The sequence below is a fragment of the Ovis canadensis genome, chromosome 8 (genome assembly GCF_042477335.2).
Source record: "Ovis canadensis isolate MfBH-ARS-UI-01 breed Bighorn chromosome 8, ARS-UI_OviCan_v2, whole genome shotgun sequence".
Lineage (NCBI taxonomy): Eukaryota > Metazoa > Chordata > Mammalia > Artiodactyla > Bovidae > Ovis > Ovis canadensis.
Genome location: NC_091252.1, coordinates 12,555,725 through 12,572,461, shown reverse-complemented (window position 1 = coordinate 12,572,461; position 16,737 = coordinate 12,555,725). Strand labels below are relative to the sequence as shown.

Sequence of the window (16,737 nt, the reverse complement as noted above, 5' to 3'; positions counted from 1 at the left end):
TCAAGAAAATTAGAGATACCAAGGGAACATTTCATGCAAAGATGGGCTCAATAAAGGACAGAAATGGTATGGATCTAAAAGAAGCAGAAGATATTAAGAAGAGGTGGCAAGAATACACAGAAGAACTGTACAGAAAAGATCTTCATGACCCAGATAATCATGATGGTGTGATCACTCATCTAGAGCCAGACATCCTGGAATGTGAAGTCAAGTGGGCCTTGGAAAGCATCGCTATGAATAAAGCTAGTGGAGGTGATGGAATACCAGTTGAGCTCTTTCAAATCCTGAAAGATGATGCTGTGAAAGTGCTGCACTCAATATGCCAGCAAATTTGGAAAACTCAGCAGTGGCCACAGGACTGGAGAAGGTCAGTTTTCATTCCAATCCCAAAGAAAGGCAATGCCAAAGAATGCTCATACTACCACACAATTGCACTCATCTCACATGCTAGTAAAGTAATGCCCAAAATTCTCCAAGCCAGGCTTTAGCAATACGTGAACTGTGAACTTCCTGATGTTCAAGCTTGGTTTAGAAAAGGCAGAGGAACCAGAGATCAAATTGCCAACATCCGCTGGGTCATGGAAAAAGCAAGAGAGTTCCAGAAAACCGTCTATTTCTGCTGTATTGACTATGCCAAAGCCTTTGACTGTGTGGATCACAATAAACTGTGGAAAATTCTGAAAGAGATGGGAATACCAGACCACCTGACCTGCCTCTTGAGAAATCTGTATGCAGGTCAGGAAGCAGCAGTTAGAACTGGACATGGAAAAACAGACTGGTTCCAAAAAGGAAAAGGAGTACCTCAAGGCTGTATATTGTCACCCTGCTTATTTAACTTATGTGCAGAGTACATCATGAGAAATGCTGGGCTGGAAGAAACACAAGCTGGAATCAAGATTGCTGGGAGAAATATCAATAACCCAGATATTCAGATGACACCACCCTTATGGCAGAAAGTGAAGAGGAGCTAAAAAGCCTTGTGATGAAAGTGAAAGTGGAGACTGAAAAAGTTGGCCTAAAGCTCAACATTCAGAAAACGAAGATCATGGTGTCCGATCCCATCACTTCATGGGAAATAGATGGGGAAACAGTGTCAGACTTTATTTTTTTGGACTCCAAAATCACTGCAGATGGTGACTGTGGCCATGAAATTAAAAGACCCTTACTCCTTGGAAGAAAAGTTATGACCAACCTAGATAGTATATTCAAAAGCAGAGACATTACTTTGCCAACAAAGGTCCGTCTAGTCAAGGGTATGGTTTTTCCTGTGGTCATGTATGGATGTGAGAGTTGGACTGTGAAGAAGGCTGAGCGCCGAAGAATTGATGCTTTTGAAGTGTGGTGTTGGAGAAGACTCTTGAGAGTCCCTTGGACTGCAAGGAGATCCAACCAGTCCATTCTGAAGGAGATCAGCCCTGGGATTTCTGTGGAAGGAATGATGCTAAAGCTGAAACTCCAGTACTTTGGCCACCTCATGCGAAGACTTGACTCATTGGAAAAGACTCTGATGCTGGGAGGGATTGGGGTCAGGAGGAGAAGGGGACGACAGAGGATGAGATGGCTGGATGGCATCACGGACTCGATGGACGTGAGTCTGAGTGAACTCTGGGAGATGGTGATGGACAGGGAGGCCTGGTGTGCTGTGATTTATCGGGTCACAAAGAGTCGGACATGACTGAGCAACTGAACTGAACTGAACTTGTAATAAATAGGACTTTCTGATTTTGAAAAAAAAAAAAACAAACAAACCCATAATATGTTACCTTTGTTCCTTAATGGCACTTTTCATCTGGTCTATACATTTTCGCAAGTAATTATTTTCCATTTTGTATTTGATTTTGTATCTTCTTGTTTGCTCATTTTCACCTTGTTGTTTTATATTCCCATTTAATTGGAAGTTCTTGAAGGCAGATATGTATCTTCTTTGTTTTTCCTTACAAACTTGACATATGGCTGGACTACATGGAGTGGATACTCAGTAAATACAGGATATAATTCAGCTGCTTATGCTGCAAGTGGTTTAAAAATTGAGTATTTTAGAATATGATGGATTCTCACCAAGCTTACCCCTAGAAACTACAGAAAAGAAATTCACTAAAATATATTAACTTTTCCAGTGCTTTCTATTTGCTAGTTATTGAACTTAGTATGGGCTGGTGGCTCAGAGGTAAAGAATCTGCCTGCCAGTCTAATGCTGGTTAAATCCCTGGGTCAGGAAGAGCCCCTGAAGGAGGGCATGGCAACCCACTCCAGTATTCTTGCCTGGAGAATCCCATGGACAGAGAAGCCCAGAGGGCTACAGTCCATTGGATTTCGATGAATCGGACACAACTGAAGTGACTTAGCGTGCACATGCACGGTCTTAGTATTCCTGTGCCGTAAACGAACCTGTTTCCATCTGTCAGTGAGAAGTAGGCTTATTGCTTGTGAGCTGTGTCACGTGGCTAACGCTCTGACTTGGACTGTCCTACCTTAAGGAGTTCTTTTCTGCTCCACAGTATTTTCATTTTGTGAACAAAAATGTGGCCAACTGTCCCTCAACCATTTCAGAATGATGGACTCTGGATATATATCGACACTTGAAAGTTACCATAGCAATCAGCTGAATTTTTCTCTCAGTTGGTAAGTTTGGTTAATTATAGCATATTATGTTTTTTTTTTTCTCTCTTTTTCAAAAGCAGTGTTTAGCTTTCACCACGTCCAGGATATTTATGTTTTATTTTTTGTTAACTATAGAAATGGTAAGACATTTCTACACACTTTGACATATATAGGGATCATATAAAATTAAGCTGTTATCATGGCCAAATACTCAGAGGAACACAAAATATATTTTGCCAAAAAATTTTATTTTGGGCCTAGTGAGAAAAAGACATTTTGTTAAAATTAACTACAAACTAGTTCTTCCAGTACCAAACTGGTAAGCTTCCTTGCAGTACCTGTAGTATTTCAACAATAAATAGATTTTTGAAATTAAAATCTCTATGTGAATGTAAATATGTCTAATCATTCCAAATGTTCACTAAGTAAATCAGGTGAAATCTTTAATAAGTAATATGATTGGCATGAAAATGTCTTAAGAACACATTTTTTAAAAAAGAAAGATTAAAATAGCTCTTAGTGAGTATTTTACTGAATTTGGAAGAAAGAACAGATATATTCTCCAAGACAGTATTTTTTTTTCACTTGTCATGTAGCATTATATAATTTTAAATAGAAACCAGTATAGTTATAAATGAAGTAACTGCAGAAATATATCTTGGGCAGGCTTGGGGCTTGGGCCTGTTGACCAGGGCTACACCTGGAAAACTGACCTTCCATTCACCTCGTCTTTATAAACTCAGAAAACATGCTAGGGTCGTCATCAATTATATGTGTACAGAGGTAGGTACTATTCTAAGTTTCTGAAACATAGAGATTGGAAGAAACTGCACATTGCTAAGTTCAGTCTGGGTGGTATTTTTACTTTTCTCTACAATTATTCCAAAATTTTCCTACCTTTTCTAATTAAAGATTACAGCCCCCAGGGAAGGGAGTAAAGGCAAGAGGACATAAAACATCTTTAGAAATAGCAACAGGAAGCATCTAAAATGACCTCAGTAGAGTGGGGTACCTTTGTAGAGGTTGAAGACCAGGAAGATTGGTGCTATCACAGGGGAACCTCCGGATGCCCTACTCTGCACAGCGGTCTTCAAGTTCCTCAATTCCTGTGTTTTAACTTATAAAAAAGAAGTTAAAGGACCATAAACCCTTTGCTTGTCCTTGTTGAGATCTTTTTGAATAAATCAACTTCCCATTTGGAGGCTGTTGTGGTGATTAAAATTTCTCTGAGAAACTGTTGTATGAAGGCAGGGAAAATTCCTAACATTCAATTTCCACCTATATCATATTTGGCTATTGATTATTATAAATAGAACTGGCTTTCCGGAGAGGCTCCATTATTTTCCTTTAAATGTAATAGTTAATAATAAACTCAGTGCTTCCATTTTAATTTTTAAAAAATTAACTTTCTACTTATTACTTTTCTGTTACTGTAAAGAAGTTTCCTTTTCTTAAAATTCCATTGAATATTTAGTAATTTTAATTTTGCTTTCATTATTCATTTACTTGTCACATATTTTTAGGACCTACCATGTTGTATCGTAAATAGGCACTTTGGAAACAGCAAAGCAAATTCAGATACGTCCTTCCTCAGGGATCTTCTATTAAGTTGAAAGCAACACCAGCGCATAATCTCATATTTAGTCATTTTGAAAATAGGCATACCTGATTTCTAATCCAGGCTCTACTGATTGAAAAGGCCCAAAGCTCTGCTGTGCCCAGTCTTCCCTGTAGAATATAGATGTTAGTTAGAAAGGTAAGAAAATATTGAAATAAGTGATGGGAAAAGAAGGGTAAAAATGTGGCTAAGACACTTCGAGATTTGGATATGTGCTGTTTCTTTCAATATCTATGGGGCTTGAGATGAGGTTTTTGGAAGAAGTAAGATTTATGATGTATTTTATATTTTGTCTCTGTGACCAATATATGTGTTGTGGAGATAATTTGATGCTTTTAGTTCTTTAAATATTTCTTCTTAAATAAATCCATTCAGTCCATTGACCATAGTTAATGTTTTCCCACTGGTTTACATGTCAGAGCTAAAGACCAATGTAGACTAATGGGGAAGGAGAAAGAAAAATGAGTACATTCATGAATTATTCTCTGTTCTCACTTTAGACAAGTTAATTTTCCTTAAATTATCAGGTTCTGTCTTAATCATAGGCCACTTGTGGTTATCAAGAAATAAATGTTTGTATGTTTGGCCTTCATGGTTTTACATTTCATACTAAAAGCCAAATTCAACCCGTTTTTTAACACCCTATCAAAAACAGTAAATGTGAGAGTCAGAACTCTAAAAAAACAAGTCATTCTTAAATTACACAATTTTTCTCCCAACGTATATTAAAGTAAGACTTGAGAAGGACTATTCTGTTAAATTAACATTCACATGTTATAATTGCATTGAGAGGATGACTCTTGCTTTCAGAGGAATCATATTAGAAATGAAAGAGCGCTTTCGTCACAGCATCTTGGGTGGGTAATTCAAACCTCATCCCGAAAACAGCCACAAAAAATAAAGCCCCACCCAAGATGACTTGTCCTTTTTTTTAAGACCGGAGTGTGAAGAATATGGTGTGACATGAGGTTTCTTCGGATGCTCTAGTACTGTGAATGAAAAGAAGAAAGATTAAATAAAGAAAGAAAAACCTAGATTTTAATGACTGTTTTTCCATTCATTTCACTGGTTTCAAGCAACTTAGTTTACAGCTTATTATAACTTCATCACTTCCACATTTGTGACGCATATTAAAAATAGACTGTACATTAAAAAATCATTTAAAATTTCCTCAGTAGTAGATTCTCCTTGTTAAAAATCAGAACTTAATAGATCAAACAAAAGTACCTCTGATTAGTCCCTTCTCCAATGCCCCCTGTCTTAGTCCTCTCCATTGAAACAGTCACCATTAACAATGCTTCTAGATTTTTCTCCATGGGGTTGCCCCTATCTGTGTGCATATGTATTTTAACATAAATGATGGCTCCATTATTTCACTTAATAATATGACTTAGATAGTTTTTTATGTCAGCACTTACAGGTCCACCTCATCTTTAGGAAGTTGCAGCATGATGTTCCGCAGAAAGGGTACACAATTATTTACTTAGACATTCCTTTGTTATGAATATTTAGATTGCTTTGAATTTTTCACTCTTGCAAATAACACTCCAATGAAGATCCTTATACGTTCTTCCTTGGGCATGTAGCCCTCTGGAGGAGATAGTAACAGTAGGATTTTAAGATGATATGTTATGCAAAAATCACCTCTTAGTGGCTGTCCTTGTACTTATATTCTCCCCAGCTGTGTATGAGTGTACTCACTGAATTTTAGTTTCCTCTGTTAAAATGAGGTTGAGAAACAGTTTACATAAAGCTTGACCATTTTTATTACTTCTTCTGTGAATTACCAATTTATATCCTTGGCCCATTTTTCAGTTAGTTTGGGCTTTTTCTTTCTTTAAGTGATTTATCAATTCTAACCCTTTGTTGTTGTTTATGCTGCTTGCCTTCTAACTTTTAATATGCTTTGGTCATTTAGGTTTTTAAATTTTTAGTCATTTTAGTCACATTTACTGTACTTTCTTTTATGACTTTTGCTCTTTTGTGTATTATTTCAGATGGTTTTATTGACTCCAAGGTTGCACATATTTGCCTCTATTTTCTTCTAATAGTTTCTTATATACACATGCTGAGTCATGTTTGTATGTATATAAGTATATGCGCTCAGTTGCTTCAGTCTTGTCTGACTCTTTACAACCCTGTGGACAGTAGCCTGCCAGGCTCCTCTGTCCATGGGATTCTCCAAGGCAAGAATACTGGAGTGGTTGACATGCCCTCCTCCCGGAGATCTTCCTGACCCAGGGATTGAACTTGTGGCATCTCTTGTGTCTTGTACATCACAGGCGGATTCTTTACTGCTGGGCCACCCAGGAAGCCCATATATGTCTGTGAATGGACACATAGGTTGCTTCCATGTGTTGGCTATTACAAATAGTGCTGCTATGAACATTGAGGTGCAGGTATCTTTTCGATTAGATTTTTCATCTCTTCTGAATCTATGTCTAGTAATGGGATTGCTGGATCACAAGGTAGCTCTACTTCTAGATTTTTAAGGACCCTCTATACTGTTCTCCATAGTGGTTGTATCAATTTACTTTCCCCTTTCTCCACACCCTCTCCGGCATTTATTGTGTGTGGGCTTTTAAATGATGGCGGTTCTGACTGGCATGTAGTGATACCTCAACGTAGTTTTCATTTGCATTTCTCTCAAAATTAGAGGTGTTGGGTGTCACTTCATGTGCCTTTTTGCCTTCGTGTCTTTTTTGGAGAAATGCTTATTGAGATCTTCTGCTCACTTTTTGATTGGGTTGTTTGTATTTTTTTGATATTATATGAGCTCTTTGTATATTTTTAATTTTATCATCTCATCAGTTGCATCATTTTCAAACATTTTCTCCCATTTAATAGGTTGTCTTTTCATTTTGGTGACTGTGTCCTTTGCTGTGCAAAAGCTTAGCATTTGATTATGTCCCCTTTGTTTTGGCTTTTATTTCTTTTGCCTTGGGAGACTGAACTAAGATAATACTGCTATGATTTATATATGAGAATGCTTTGCCTATGCTATCTTTTAGGGGTTTAATGGTATCATGTCCTATATTTAGGTCTTAAACCATTTCGAGATTATTTTTGTGGTGTTTGGTGTTAAGAGGTATTCTAATTTCATTGATTTACATGAAGCTGTCCAATTTTCCCACCACCGCTTGTTGAACACACTGTCTTTTCTTCGTTGTATATTCTTGCCTCCTTTGTCAGCCTAACTGAGCGTAGGGTGGGTTTATTTCTGGGTTTATTTCTTTATTTTTTTCCATTGACCTACAAGTCTGTTTTTGTGCCAGTATAAGGTCTTTATTATTAATGAGTACATGGTATAATAAATTCCCATTTGTATGTGGGTCTGTTTCTGGACTCTATTCTGTTTATATTAAACATTAATATCTCATAGTTCTAATTGCTATAGATTTCTAATATGCTTGATATCTAATGGGTTGACCGAAAAGTTCCTTCAGCTTTAAGGTAAAAATAAAAGACACATTTTTCATTTTCACTTTATGGAACTTTATAGAACAATGTATTCACCATTTTGTTCCATTTCCTTCTGACATTTTTTCAGGCAACTTCACAATTCCATCTTGCCAAAACTTTTTATCTTTTTGAGCAAAGAACTGTTCCAGGTGCCTTTTACAGTCTTCCAGGGCATTGACATTTTTCCACTAACAGAATTTTGTAAAGACTGAAATAAATGGAAATCTGAAGGTTCAATATCTGGTGAATAAGGTAATGAATCAGAACTTCCCAGCCAAGCTGTTACAGTTTTTGCCTGGTCATCAAAGAAACCTGGAGTTTTGTTAATACAAAACTTCCCTCATGGAAGATTATACATTTTCTGTTGACTAAATTTGGGCACTTTTCATTGAGTGGTGCTTTCAGTTGGTCTAACTGGGCAAGTACTTGTTAGTTAATCATTCAGTTTTGTAGAAGGAGTTCATAGTAGAGTTCACTTCAGTTCAGTTCAGTTGCTCAGTCATGTCCGACTCTGTGACCCCATGAATTGCAGCACGCCAGGCCTCCCTGTCCATCACCAACTCCTGAAGTTCACTCAAACTCATCTCCATAGTGTCGGTGATGCCATCCAGCCATCTCATCCTCTGTGGTCCCCTTCTCCTGCTGCCCCCAATCCCTCCCAGCAGCAGAGTCTTTTCCAATGAGTCTTTTCCAATGGAGGGTGGCTCCTCTTGGGTAACTGCACCCATCCAGGACATCCAAGATGGTGCTTTGCTTCTTTGACCTAATTTCCCATACTCATTGCTTTCAGCTGAAGGCAACAATGGTTGTTTCTGCTCTTTGACTCAGTAGTAGCCTGGGTTGGTAGAGGGGGTTTGCACAGTCCAACCTTCTTGGCTATTTGTGCTACTGTTCTCTGATAGTCACACTGTCCGCTGTCCCCAAACTCCCTTGTCTTTGCTATTCATTCCTAACATTTTTGGTAGCACTCTCCTATTCGTGTTTTAAGCTGTGGTTTTAAATCTTCATTTTAATCCCATCTGCTTTCTGTCTTCCAGTGTTTTCTTAAAGTTTATTATCCTCCAAACATTGATACTATTTTCCAGTTATATGGATTAAAAAAATCCTTTCTAAAATCTTAAGTTTGCAGTGAGAACAGGCTATAATCTATTGCCATTCTGTCACCTTGAAATGGAAACCAGCACGCTTTTTAAAACCTTAGGAGGATGTTTTAAAAATAAGTTTAAGAGACCAGTTTTCAGGACTGCCATTTATGGTCGTGTGTGTTGTTCACTGTATGAAGGCTCTGGCTGAGAAGGTAGATGAGAGCTGAAGTTGAGCTCACCACTTTTCACTGTAGTATGTTTCCTGGCAGAGAAAATGTGCTCTTTCCCCCAGTGTACACAATGATGTCCTGTGGGTCAGCACTGGTGCTGGTCATTTGAATTTTAAAATATATATGGTGATGGTTCCCTGGGTATATACTATGTCAAAACTCATCAAATACTTCTCTTGAAATATGCACAATTAATTGTACATCAATTACAATACCCTGATAAAGCAGTAAAATAAAGTTAGAAAATTAAATTATGTCATGCAGATAGTGAAGTAGATAGAATGTGCTATTGGGTTTAGAGGGTAAATCCTGAAGTTTTCATGCTTTATAAACTGATTAGTATATTATCAAAACTCAGTTGACAAAATAACAATAATTGTTAAATAAGAGATATTTATGAAACATAGAAATGATATGTGATAGTAACTAATTGCTAGTCATCTTTTATGAGAGAAAGAAAGTAGTAGAGCTAACCACCTGCCTTGGGTATCTTAGGGAAAGTTCTAGGTGGAGGCAGAGGGACAAAATAGGGTGTGCCGTCCACTGGAAGACCCGTTAGCCACATGTGGCTGTTTAAATTTAAATTACTTAGCATAGAATAAAAATTCAGTTCTTTAATCATGCCAGTTGTGTGTCAAGTGCTTAAGTCTATGTGACTTGTGGCTACTGCAGCAGACAGCACAGATAGAGACCATTTTGTCATCACAGAATGCACCATTGGACAATTCTGAGCTAGATAACCTCTTCATTTACATTCTTTCCATTCCAGTAGTTTTATCTCTGTAGATTAGTATGTCAAATATGATCCCAGAGTTTTGATTGTCTAAGGGGGAAATGAAGTATGGCTACACACTAAATTAGACTAGGTACTGGGTGCTTGGGTCTTCCCAAGTGGTGCTAATGGTAAAGAACCTGCTGGCCAGTGTGGGCAAAGTAAGAGACTGGGTTCTATCCATGGGCTGGGAAGATCCCCCGGAGGAGGGCATGGCAACCTATGTCAGTATTCATGCCTGGAGAATCCCAGGGACAGAGGAGCGTGGTCTGGGCTAAGGTCCATAGGGTTGCAAACAGTCGGACATGACTGAAGCAACTTAGTATGCACACACGCACACACTGGGTGATTGACAACATTTTTGGTAAATGAATGTATGAATGAATACAGATAAGAAGAATAGTTGTGAATTTGATAAAGCATAGCATTCATTCATCCACTTATGAATTCAACAAATATTTATCAATTATCTGTCATGTACTAGTTACTGCTTCAAATTCTTGGAATATATGAGTAACCTAAGCAGACAAATATCACTTTCTTCGTGGAACTTATATGCCAGAATGTGAGGGGTAGTATAAATAATAAGCATAATAAATAAGTCATACCACAAGTTTTAAGGTGACAGATGCTATGAAGAATAAAATATAAAGCAAAGTAAGAGGAATCAGGCGGAGAAGGCAATGGCACCCCACTCCAGTACTCTTGCCTGGAAAATCCCATGGACAGAGGAGCCTGGTAGGCTTCTGTCCATGGGGTCGTTAAGAGTCGGACATGACTGAGCAACTTCACTTTCACTTTTCACTTTCATGCATTGGAGAAGGAAATGACAACCCACTCCAGTGTTCTTGCCTGGAGAATCCCAGGGACAGGGGAGCCTGGTGGGCTGCCATCTATGGGGTTGCAAAGAGTCAGACACGACTGAAGCGACTTAGCAGCAGCAGCAAGAGGAATCAGGAGTGCTGTATGTGGGTAGAGAAATATGGATTATAAATAGGGTGGTCAGGATATGCCTCACTGAGAAGGTAACATTTGAGTAAAGGCTTGAAAGAGGTGTGGAGTAAGGTACACGAATATTTGGGCAAAGAATATTCCAGACAGAGAGAATACCTAGGCACAGGCCTATGCCGGCGGCACAAGCGTCATGTTTGAGAAATAGCAAGATAAGTGGCTGGAGTGAGACGGTAGCTGGAGAAGGGGTCTGAGCAGTAACAGATGAACAGATCAATAGGGTCTTGCAGGCCATTGTAAGAACTTTGACTCCAAGAAGGTTGGACCAGAGAAGGAACATGATCTGAAAAGTTTTAAAAGATTCAGTGTAGCTTCTGTGTCAAGAAGACTCTGCAGTGGTACAAGAACAGTAGCAGAAAAGACCAGTTGGAGGCTGTTGCAATATCTGAGGTGGGGCTGCAGGGAAGCTGATGGTGGCTGGGGCTAGGGTGGTAGTGGTAAGAAGTGGTCAGACCCTGATGTACTGTATAAGTACAACAATAAATATCTGGATGAGTTAGAAGTGGATTTGGAGAAAGGGAGTGGTCAGTTAGGATTCCAGAGTTTTCAGCCTACCTAGCAACCAGAAAGATGGAGATGCCATTCACAGAGCCAGGGAAAGCTGAGGAGGAGCACCTTAAGGGAAAGACCAGAAACTGAATTTCGGACATCCCACGATTTAGGATGTCTGTTAAAGTAGTTGAATAGGCTACTGGATAAGCACATCCTGACTGGGAGAACAGTCTGGGAGGGAAATAGTGTTACTGATAGGCAAGGAAATATATTCTCTGTTTATGAACTAACTGCAAGTTTTTGTACATCAGAAGGTGATAATTTGTCAGCTGTGAGATGGGATAAAAATGTCATCATTTTGATCTTAACAAGAGCTAGGAGAAGACCTGTCCATAAATTTTGCTTTGCAAACATTCACAAAATATCCAGGCCTTAATTTTGGCTTTAAAAAAGGAAATGTTTCCCCACAGGTGGGGATGTACCAGCATGGAGATGTGCCCTCTCAGGCACAGGGTTTTTCTGTGATTTTTGCAGAAAGCACTTCAGCGGTTTTTTGTTGTTGTTATTATTGTTAATGTTGATGCCATATTAGGATATATACTGGTATTTGTTTCCTCCCAATCTCATAATATTTTTAGCAGTTAAACCCAAATTACTGTACTTTAAGTGTATTTTACTTATAATTGCAGCATAAATAATTTCTTTTTAAGTCATAGGGTAGAAATTTTGCTGTTAATTTAAAAGATGAAATAATTAAAGGTAAGTATTTGAACATCAGTCCTGATTTAATCAAAACTGTGGAGCCTTATAACCTTAAAAGGATGACATCAGTGGTCTGATGTCTTGGATTCTTATGAGCAGACATGAAACAGTCCATCATCTATGCCAGAATGACCTCTATGAAGCATAATATTTCCTTTTAAATATTTAGACCTCAAGATAGTTTTCTGTAGCTTTAATTGATAAAACATGGATTAAAAAAAAACACAGAAGCACAGCAGTTTTTTCAGCTGTCCTCTTTCTCCACTTTGCTTTTATCTCTAGTTTGTTGTTAAATAAATACTCACCAGTCCTAATATGAACAACTCAATTAGCACCTTCTTTCAGAAGTGTGGCCATTTATAAACATCTCTGGATAAGGAAATATACTAAGAAAAAGTTCATCAGCTCTCAGTAAGAGTCATGAGAGCTAAAGGAACTAATATGAATAAACTAAGATAAACATTAGAGAGTTTATTCTGGGTTTAACTCATAATGCTTTTACTAATGTTTCTCTTTTGTTAAGACTCATGTTTTTTGGCTGTTTTCTAAATCAAATATATCATAGTGGCCCATGTTATGCACAAGGATCCTTGTTTAATGATACCCAGAAAGCTGTTTAAGTTTTGGCAGTTTTAGAAGAATCGTGAGTTAACATAGAGAACTCATTCAGGATGTTTATTTTCAGCTGATTTGCCTTCTTAATTGCATAATCCCAAACTAGATATTTATGTTAAAAATATGTTTACTAAATTTATACTGGAGCATAATTAGCTAACTCTTTTTCCTTCTCTTTAGGCTCACCCCAACCCTCCCCACACTTAAAATCCACACACACTGTGGCCAGTTAGGTTAAAATAGAACAAGATAAATCCGTGATTAGTTGCTTATTCTGCATATTGGATGTGTGTGTGCGTGCAGTCATGTTCAATTCTGTGACCCCGTGGGCTGTAGCTCACCAGGCTCCTCTGTCCATGGGATTTCCCAGGCAAGAATACTGGAGTGGGCTGCCATTGCCTTCTCTAGGGGATCTTCCCAACCCTGCCCTTGGCAGGCAGGTTCTTTACCACTAGCGCCTCCTGGGAAGCCCTTACTCTGAACTACACATTCAATATTTTGACTGTACTTTTCTCACATACAATGTGCTCATTTTGTTTGTTTGTCATGTGAGATCTTAGTTGCCCTACCAAGGATCAAACCCACAGCCCATGCAGGGGAAGTACAGAATCCTAACTACTGGACTACCGGGGAAGTCCCACAATGTGCTCATCTTTTATTCTGTTGCCCCTGTGAAGCGCTCACATACAGATGAGGTCACGTGACAAAGGAAAATATCCAAAGGTTTGAGTGGCCGCTGTCTTTAACCCTCTCCCACCCAGTAGCCCCCTCTCCTGAAGCCTCCTCTCACCACCTAGATGGCTCCAGAGCTGCTCTGGTCCCGATGGAGGCGGAGGAGAAGAGGAAATGCCACACACGTTACTAGAAGGGAGGAGCGAGTAAAGGGGTGGTGGCCACTGGTGTGAACCTGTCCCACCTCAGCACCCCAGGTAGCCGGGGTGGCAGGAGAGGGAGAACAGAGCCTGGTGGTAGGCTAGGCTTGCGTCTCAGAGAGAATTTTCTAGAGTTTAGAGCGAGGGCAGAAGGGGATTTTTTTGAAGCAGGTGCTGTGCGCAGCTATATATATCCATGTCTACTGGTCTGTGTATGCACATATATACTTGTACACACAGATGGGTGCTTGCATATATATGATTTAACTGATAAAGATTTAATCTTCTTTTCAATTATTTTTGTTCTTGGCAGAGTTTATACTAAGTTGGTACGTGCTAGGATGGGTGAACTGATTGTTTACAGCTGCTGTCTGTTCTAATGGAGCCAGTGAGCTCCCATTTGGCTGGTGACCCCGCCATTGCAGCTGTGCGGCCCCTCCCTTGGGAGTCTCTGGGCCTCTCTACGATGCAGAAACAAGAGCATTCAAACTTAGGCTGCAGGGAGCCTCAAAACCTCATTTCAGCCGCGTAGCTGGCATCATTCTGATTGGTGGTTAAATGTTTCAAATATCACTTCTGTTTGTAATGCATCTGGAGCCGGGCCCTAAAGAAATGAGATGTTCAGAAAGGGCAGGTCCTTGTGGGCTTCACGCTGGTGGGGCGAGAAAGAGAAGCGACAGGAAGGATTGTGTCAAATGTGGGGCGTGAACAAGGAGACTGAGGGTGCAGGCAGAGAGAGAGGTGAAGATGCACAGATTGGGAAGGGGCACCGCCAACAGCTCATCATGCCCTGATTACCTTGGGGCTGCCATATGCCTCTGCACAAGCCACTGTCCCCCACTGCCACCTGGAAGTTCACATAGGTGCCTCCTGTTACCCTACCTGCTCATTCACACCCTGTCTTACCTTCCAAAAAGCCCGTGTGCCACATGCACACACTCAGTAAGAATTCTTCACTGCTTGTTTTCCAGTGTGTGTGTCTAGGCACCTCAGTGCAAAGAATCTGGAGATTACCTCATTTAACACCCTTATTTTGAAAATCAGAGAATAAAAGGGGTCCAGAGAAATTAAATAATTTCCCATGCCCCCAGGATCTAGGATCAAATTCTAGTCCAGTCGTGACTCCTATTATACCATGTGTCTCAGACTGCAAGTTTCCTGAGGGAAATGGTATCCCAGTCAGGACAAGCTTCTCAACTGGCTCTGTGCTTTAAGAATAATAGATGTAGTTTTTCTCTTTGTTCTATGAAGGCTTTGAAAAATATTCATAATGTTGTGTTGAGTTAAAAAAATATGATCCCATTATATATATAAACATAATTTTAAACAAAGGGAAAATTCTAGGTCCAAGTCAATAAATATTCTTTTGTTATGTTGTTGTTTCTCTTCAGACAGTCTTGTCTGACTCTTTGGGACCCATGGACTGTAGCATGCCAGGCTTACCTGTTCTTTACCATCTCCTGGAGCTTGCTCAAACTCATGTCTATCGAGTCAGTGATGCCATCCAACCATGTCATCCTCTGTTGTCCCCTTCTCCTGCCTTCAGTCTTTCCCAGCATCAGGGTCTTTTCTAATGAGTCGGCTCTTTGCATCAGGTGGTCAAAAGCTCTTCACCTCAGCTGAAGCTGTAGCTTCAGCTTCAGCATCAGTCCTTCCAATGAATATTCAGGACTGACTTCCTGTAGGATGGACTGGTTTGATCCCCTTGCAGTCCAAGGGACTCTCAAGACTCTTCTCCAACACCACAGTTCAAAAGCATCAATTCTTTGGTGCTCAGCTTTCTTTATGGTCCAGCCCTCACAACCTTACATGACCAGAGCTTTGACTATATGGACCTTTGCTGGCAAAGTAATGTCTCTGCTTTTTAATACCTTTTCTGGGTTTGTCATATGTCTGTGATGTTAAATAGGCAGTAAAATAATGGACTTTGGAACCCAACTGCCTGGGTTTCAAAGGACTTAACTTCTCTGTGCCTCAGTTTCCTCATCTGGGTAATGGCACCACTTTATAAGCTAGCTCTGATCTTCATGCAAGATGATTTACCTTAGGGCAATGCCTAGGGCATAGTAAGGCTGTATGTGTTAGCTATTGTTATTATTATAAACTTTTGGTGGGTTGAAGTTATCTAAAAACTATATTCAAAGAATAGGAGAGGGGGACTTCCCTGGTGGTCCAGTGGTTAAGAATCTGCCTTCCAATGGAGGGGACATGGGTTCAATTCTTGGTCAGGGAACTAAGATCCTACACGCCACAGAACAACAAAGCTCGTGCACCACAACTACAGAGCCCGGGTGCCATCGACTAAGACTCGATGCAGCCAAAAATAAATAAATATTTAAGAAACAGGCAGAGGAATTAAAGAGATTAAAAAACCCACAAAGCAAAAAACAGAGTAGGAGAGAACTGATTTACTGGAACTGGGTTTGTTGAGATGACTGTAACAAAGTTGAAAGTTCAGATAGAAAGGGAAGTGGGGGGCAGCTATTACAGTAAACACCGCATGAGTTATGTGCCCAACATCTTGGCCACAGAACAACTTGAAAGTACTAAATAATTCTTCATAAACCAGCTTGTTTGGACCAGTTCTATTTTTACCAACACATCTTATCTCTCTTATAAATCATGTCCACAAAAGCTGGAAAATTAAAATGCTAACAAGTATTCTAATTCAATGAATTTTTTTTTTTTTAACACACAGAAAAGCTCAGTCTATGAATTTCAGTATACCGAATTTGGCCATATGGCCTTCATTATCTTCTGAGATGACATGTGTAAGAACATAGTTATTTTCTGGGGTTCACAATGGCATCTCAGAAATAGTTGATGAATTTTCATTTTGGAAAGAACTTTTCATTTAGGTATTGAGTCAAGCCTTACTGGAAAGTGAAAATCATTATCAATTATTCTGATAATTACTTCCCTCTAAGATAGCTGAAATTCTAAGGTATTTGCTTTGTAAAATAACTTGTTGATACTGAATTCTCAACTTAGAAGTAATTTAAAGTCTAATGTTACTCCTGGACAAAATTCAGCTGTTTGCTTAGGACATGACAGATTTTCCTTAGGGCATTGTTTCTTTTTTAAAATATATAAATGTACATGAAATGATCTTAAGTCATCAAAAAAGTGTTTAGGAATTGAGTGTCTTTAGAATGGCTGGAAGGTGACTTTCTCCAAAAGGTATTACGTTCTGGGGAAGTAATTTAATGTCTTTAAA

At 39.2% G+C, this 16,737-nt stretch overlaps 1 protein-coding gene across 5 annotated transcripts in view; it reads left to right on the top strand.

Annotated features, from left to right (window-relative positions):
* Positions 1 to 16,737, top strand: part of FILIP1 (filamin A interacting protein 1) — a 249,339-nt gene that overhangs the window by 69,231 nt on the left and 163,371 nt on the right. Inside the window, exon 1 of one of the 5 annotated variants that reach the window (XM_069598023.1) lies at positions 2,499 to 2,622. The exons of the other annotated variants lie outside the window; for them this stretch is intronic. The gene's annotated coding sequence lies outside the window, so the exon portion shown is untranslated. Of the gene's footprint in view, positions 1 to 2,498; positions 2,623 to 16,737 lie in introns of those variants that run through there. 5 annotated transcript variants of the gene reach the window in all.